Genomic DNA, 6,732 nt, shown 5'->3' with positions numbered 1-6,732 from the left:
GAAATTAATACATCCCTTAAAGAAAGCCAAGAAAAAACAGTTGAAGAAAATGAATAAAACTGTTCAAGACCTGAAAATGGAAATAGAAGCAATAAAACACAAAATGAAAGAATTTTGGGGAAAAAAAATTAGGTATCTAAAAAGAAACTACAGAGACAAGCTTCACCAACAGAATACAAAAGATGATGGGCCATGAGGTGGTGGCGCATGCCTTTAATCCCAGCACTTGGGAGGCAAAGGCAGGCAGATCTCTGTGAGTTCGAGGCCAGCCTGGTCTACAAGAGCTAGTTCCAGGACAGGCTCCAAAGCTACAGAGAAACCCTGTCTCAAAAAAAAAAAAAAACAAAACAAAACAAAAACAAAAAAATGAGAGAATCTCAGCCATTGAAAATAGGACAGAACAAATGGATACATAGGTCCATGAAAATGTTAAATCTAAAAATTTCCTGACACAAAAAATCCAGGAAATCTGGGACACTATGAAAAGACCAAACCTAAGAATAATAGGGATAGAAGAAGAAAAATCTCAGATCAAAGGCACAGAATATATATTCAACAAAATCATAGAAGAAAATTCTCCTAACCTAAAGAAGATGCCTATTAAAAAAAAAAAAAAGTACAAGAAGCATAGAGAACACCAAATAGATAGGACCAGAAAAGAAAGTTCCTCTTGTCACATAACAATCAAAACACTAAACATACAGAGCAAAAAAAGAGTATTAAAAGCTGCAGTGGAAAAAGACCAAGTAACAAATACAATATAAACCTGTTAGAATTACACCTGACTTCTACACAGAGACTCTAAAAGCCAGAAGGGCCTGGACAGATGTGCTGCAGACTCTAAAAGACACAGATGCCAGCCCAGACTACTATACCCAGCAAAATTTTCAGTCACCATAGATGGAAAAATAAGATATCCCATGATAAAGTCAAATTTAAACAACATCTATCTACAAATCCAGCCCTACAGAATGTGCTAGAAGGAAAACTCCAACCAAAGGAGGTTATCCACACCCATAAAAATACAGAAAATAAATCATCTCACACCAGCAACCAAATGAAGGGAAGAACACACCACAGTCATACACACTCACACACACACCAACGACAGCAACAATATAATAACAGGAATCAACAATCATTGGTCACTGATATCTTCTCTGTTACAGAGAAATCTTGTCTCGGAAAACAAAACAACAACAAAAAAGAGTTTGGTATTTTCACGTGGAACCTAATTAAGAATATCTACCTATCTTACGGTTTAGAAAACCCCAGGATCTCCCAGAAAAATACTACTTACGAACTGAAAATTGTAGAGACCCCTGTCTATACTTAATATTGGAGAAAGGATAATGCCTAGACACTTTCAAACATTACATATGTCAATATAAAAGACATTTAACAAATTTCTATAAATAAATACCTTTCTTCCTAAAAAGCAAGCCAGTCATCAATTCTGGTTGGTTAACATTTTAAAACCAGCAGAAGCATTTAAGCACACAGGGCTTCCTGCTCTGCCTGGAAAGGGTACACGTGGGTCTTTTCATCCTAGTCCCTGGCCACAGCTTTAAGGTTCACAACCCATCACTGCACTGTGAACCATCTAATGGAGCCACTACAAACGCTAGCTGTGTTCACTAAACCAATGGTCTCAAATCCCCAATAAAAAGATACAGACTGTAACAGATTGAATAAAAACATAATCCATCCTTCTGTGCATACAAGAAATACAACTCAACATCAAAGATAGACATTATCTCAGAATAAAGGGTTATAAAAAGATATTCAAAGCAAATGTACCTAAGAAGCAAGCTACTATAGCCATTTTAATATCTAACAAAAACAACAGAAAGCTTATAAATTCATGGAAACTGAACAACTCTCTACTGAATGAAAAATGGGTCAAGACAAAAATAAATTAATTAATTAAAGACTTTGTAGAATTCAATGAAATTTAACACATTGCATACTCAGATTATGGGACACAATGAAAGCAGTGCTAAGAGGAAAGTTCACAGCACTGTCTACATAAAAAAACTGGAGAGATCTCATACTAGGCACTGAAAGTTTTTGAACAAAAAGAAGCAAGCAACACAGAAGAGGAGTAGATGGCAAGAAATAATCAAACTGTGGGCTGAAACCAATAAAATAGAAACAAAGAGAACAATATCAAAGAGTCAATGAAACAGAGAATTGGTTCTTGGAGATAGATAGACAAACCTTTATCCAAACTAACTAAAAGATGGAGAAAGACTATCCAAAATAACAAATCAGAAGTTAAAAAGGGCATATAATAACAGACATTGAAGAAATTCAGAGAATCATAAAGTATCTTAGCTAGGGTTTCTATTGATGTGAAGAGACATCATGACCATGGCAACTCTTATAAAGGAAAACATTTAACTGGGGTTGGCTTACAGTTCAGAGGTTCAGTCCATTATCATCATGGTGGGACATGGCAACATGCAGACAGATGTGGTGCTGGAGAAGCAGCTGGGAGTCCTACATCCTGCAGGCAACAGGAAGAGGTTTGAGATGCTGGGTGATATCTTGAGCACCTGTGAGGCCTAAAAGCCACCTCCACAGTGACACACTTCCTCCGGGGAGACCACACCTATCCCTACAAGGCCACACCTCCTAACAGTGCCACTCCATCTTCCTTCAGTCCACCACATAAGGACATGCTTTAGAAACCTGTACTCCACCAATCTGGGAGATATAAGAAATGGATAACTTTCTTGATAGGTACCACTTACCAAAGTGTAAACAATTAAATAGACCTAGCTAAGATACTTTATGATTCTCTGAATTTCTTCAATGTCTGTTATTATATGCCCTTTTTAACTTCTGATTTGTTAATTTGGATATTCTTTCTTCATCTTTTAGTTAGTTTGGATAAAGGTTTGTCTATCTATCTCCAAGAACCAATATAGGTTCTACTTCTAGTGAAGTAGAAGCAGTTGTTAAAGTGTCCCAATGCAAAAAAAAAAAGGCCAATACTGCTCAAATTATTCCACAAAATAGAACAGAAAGAACATTGCCTAGTTCATTTTATGAGACCACAGATACCCTGATTTCTGAAACATATAAAGACTCAACAACAAGAATCACAAACCAATTTCCTTTATGAACATATATGTAAAAATACTCATTTTTTCTTATTGGTTTTTCAAGACAGGGTTTCTCTGTGTAGCCCCAGCTATCCTGGAACTCACTTTGTAGACCAGACTGGCCTAAAATTCATGAAGAAACACTTGCCTCTGCCTCCTGAAAGCTGGGACTAAAGGTGTGTGCTACCACAGCCTGACTTAGGCATGAATATCTGTTCAGCAGATATTTCCTTTCTTTTCTTTTCATTTTTTTTTTTTTGAGATGGGGTTTCTCTGTGTAGCCTTGGCTGTTCTGGAAATAGCTTTGTAGACCAGGCTGGCCTTGAACTCACAGAGATCTACCTGCCTCAGCCTTTCAAGTGCTGGAATTAAAAGTGTGCACCACCACTGCCCAGCAAAAATACTTAATAAATGCTTGCAAATTGCATCCAAGAACTCATCAAAAAAAGTCATCTACTATGGTCAAGTTAGGCTTCATCCCAGAGATGCTGGGATGGTTCAACATACAAAAATCAGTAAATGGTACTCACCATATAAACAAACTGAAAGAAACAAACTTCATGATCATCTCGTTCGATGCAGAAAAGGTCTTTGACAAAATCTAACACTCCTTCATGATAAAAGTCCTGGAGAGATTAAGCATACAAGCAACTAATAGGTTTTCTGTCCCCTGATAATAGGCATCTCCGCCAATGCAGTAAAGCAGATCAAGCGGAATTGAAAAATGTAACAACAGGTTTATTTGAGCAAAGCAACTCCTGGGTGGCTTCTCCAGTCCCAGAGACAGAGGTGGGAGAAGCCGAACACCCAAACTAAAGCAGCGTGATTCTATAGCTTGTATGCAAGGGATGAAGTCTGATCAAAAGCTAAATGCTTTAGGCAGGGACTTGGGCTGCTGGCAACTTCAGGGGAGGAGCTGCCAGTAGCCACCAAGAATTCAGAATGGGGTTTCTTGGTGCCTTTCCTTTGTTCAGACATTCTCTGAGGATGGGGTTTGGAAAGAGAGAAAGTAGGGGGGAGGAGGGTCAGGCTTTCCAGATGAAGCAGGAGTGAGCTGAAGTTTCCAACCCAAAAGTGACATACCTAAACATAATAGAGACAGTTCACAGCCAGCATGAAACTAAATGGAGAGAAACCCGGCCATTCCACTAACATCAAGAACAAGACAAGGCTTTCCTCTCCACATCTTTTCAATATAGTACTTGAAGTGTTAGCTACAGCTGAAAGACAACTAAAGGAGATCAAGGGGATACAATCTGAAGTGGAAGAAACCAAAGTATCGTTATTAGCATATGGTATATAAATGACCCTAAAAATTCCGCGAGGGAACTCCTACAGCTTATAAACTCAGGGGAGTGGACAGAAAAAAAGATTAACTTAAAAAAAAATCAGTAGCCCTTCTATATACAAATGACAAATGGGGCTGTGTTCGATTGGGTAGTCTAACCAGAAGTGGGCGGCCTTCTTCTCGGAAGGTGCAGGACTCCATAGCGGCAAAGCAGACTACAGTCTATCCACCGACTGCCCGCAGGATAGTGACGCACGTGTAGAGTGCCCTGGACTCCCACTTCCAGCGGGAGCTGCAGGTCTGGGAACCATCCCGGACCCTAGGTCCAGAGCCAGAAACCAAGAAAGAGGCCCCAACACCTGTATGCACACCGAGTGCTGAAGACCTTAAGGAAATGGAGTTTCTGACCCAGGCACTGGAAAAGGCTGTACGGGTGAGGAAAGGCCAGTCTAAACCTGGATAAAGAGACAGTACCCCAAGCCTGACTTCTGCAACCAATGCAGTCATTTCTGGTGCCATTGCCCCTACCCCTTCTCAGGCCTCCAGCCAGGCTGGCAGCCGTGCATCGGGTGCAAGATCCACCAAGGACGTACAACTGACCACACTCCCTACCAAGGATTGCTACAAGTGCAGACTTCTGTCAAGGGAAGATAGGACCCACATGAGAACAGGAGCCCAGCCGGGTGGTGGTGGCGCACGCCTTTAATCCCAGCACTCGGGAGGCAGAGGTAGGTAGATCTGTGAGCTCGAGGCCAGCCTGGTCTACAAGAGCTAGTTCCAGGACAAGAAAAGCAAGAAAGGAAGGAAGGAAGGAAGGAAGGAAGGAAGGAAGGAAGGAGGGAAGGAAGGAAAGCAAGAAAGGAAGGAAGGAAGGAAGGAAGGAAGGAAGGAGGGAGGGAGGGAGGGAGGGAGGACAGGAGCCCAAGCTGCCGGGTCTGGTCCAGGCCTCAAGGACCAACAAATGCCCCAGAAGTCTTCACACTGAAAGAAAAAGGGACCCTCAGGAAGACAGCTTCCCAGAATTCACGCCTGTGGGCCCAGCTCAGCACTGTACAAGCCAGTGACTCCACAGATGACACCAGAGATACCAAAATCAGTTCCTTGACAAACTCCAGATGGCTTCCGGCTGGGTCCAGATGCTGCGAAAGTGGAGGCTCATGCCCAGAGCCTGGAGAAGGCCCGTACACTGTTGAGATCGTGGGTGCTGGAAGGGCTACAGACCACTGCTGGACAGTGGCTCCATGGGATGCAGGCACGCCAGCAGCTGTGACAGAACTATCAGGACCACGCTCCCTGGAGAAGCCCACCCAGGCCTCGTCACTCTTCCTGCAGCCCTGGGCTCCTTCTCTACTCTAGCACCAAGGAGCTGCAGACCTTGGCTACCTTAGGGCTTCATGTGGCCATGCTAGCCCAGCAGATCCATCTAGAAAAGGTTCTGATGGCTGAACTCCTCCCTCTGATAAACACCCAGGAGCCAGGAGGGCCACCTTGGCTGGAGGTGAGCACTTCCTCACAGCCCTTGGAGATGTAGGCTGGGCAGAAGCCTCCTCTCTGGGAGAGTCTCCCTCCTCTCAGCTGGAGTGAAGTGAGCAGGGATTGAGGGGGGTTTTCCTGTTTGGAGGAAGCTAAGAGCACAGAGTCAGCTGTGACTTCCATGAGAAAGCTGGTGGTCAGGATGTGTGTGTGTTTATATTGTATCAAAGCCGGGCTTGGTGAGGAGCTTTTCATGGTCCTGCTTCTTCTTGGTGGTTTGAAGGATTTTATTAATTAAGGGCTTGGGTACACGTATAATCTCACTGCTGGGGAAGCTGAGGCAAGGGGGTTCTAAGTTTAAGGACAGCCTGAAACCTTGTCTAGATTAAATAAATAAAGGAAAGAATATATCAAGCAAAAAAACAAAACAAAAAAAAATGGCAAATGGACTGAGAAAAAAATCAGGGAAACAACACCCGTCATGACAGCTTCAAATAATATAAAATGTCTTGGGGTAACTCTGACCCAGCAAGTGAAACACAAAAACTTCTTTCTTTGAAGAAAGAAGTTGAAGAAGATAACAGAAGATAGAAAGATCTCCCATGCTCATGGATTGAGCAATCTACAGATTCAGTGCAATCCCCATCAAAATTCCAACACAATTTTTGTTTTGTTTTGTTTTGTTTTGTTTTGTTTTTCAAGACAGGGTTTCTCTGTAGCTTTGGAGCCTGTCCTGGAACTAGCTCTTGTAGACCAAGCTGGCCTCGAACTCACAGAGATCCGCCTGCCTCTGCCTCCCGAGTACTGGGATTAAAGGCATGTGCCACCACAGCCCAGCATCACAATTCTTTATAGACTTTG

At 42.4% G+C, this 6,732-nt stretch overlaps 1 pseudogene; it reads left to right on the top strand.

Annotated features, from left to right (window-relative positions):
• The first annotated feature begins 4,792 nt into the window (after positions 1 to 4,792).
• On the top strand, positions 4,793 to 5,929 carry LOC113458365 (annotated as a pseudogene).
• Positions 5,930 to 6,732: the final 803 nt, after the last annotated feature.

The sequence above is a fragment of the Microtus ochrogaster genome, unplaced genomic scaffold, assembly GCF_000317375.1.
Source record: "Microtus ochrogaster isolate Prairie Vole_2 unplaced genomic scaffold, MicOch1.0 UNK16, whole genome shotgun sequence".
In the NCBI taxonomy this organism is placed as follows: Eukaryota; Metazoa; Chordata; class Mammalia; order Rodentia; family Cricetidae; genus Microtus; species Microtus ochrogaster.
Note: the sequence above shows the minus strand (reverse complement) of the source record. Positions and strands in the feature narration are given on the sequence as shown.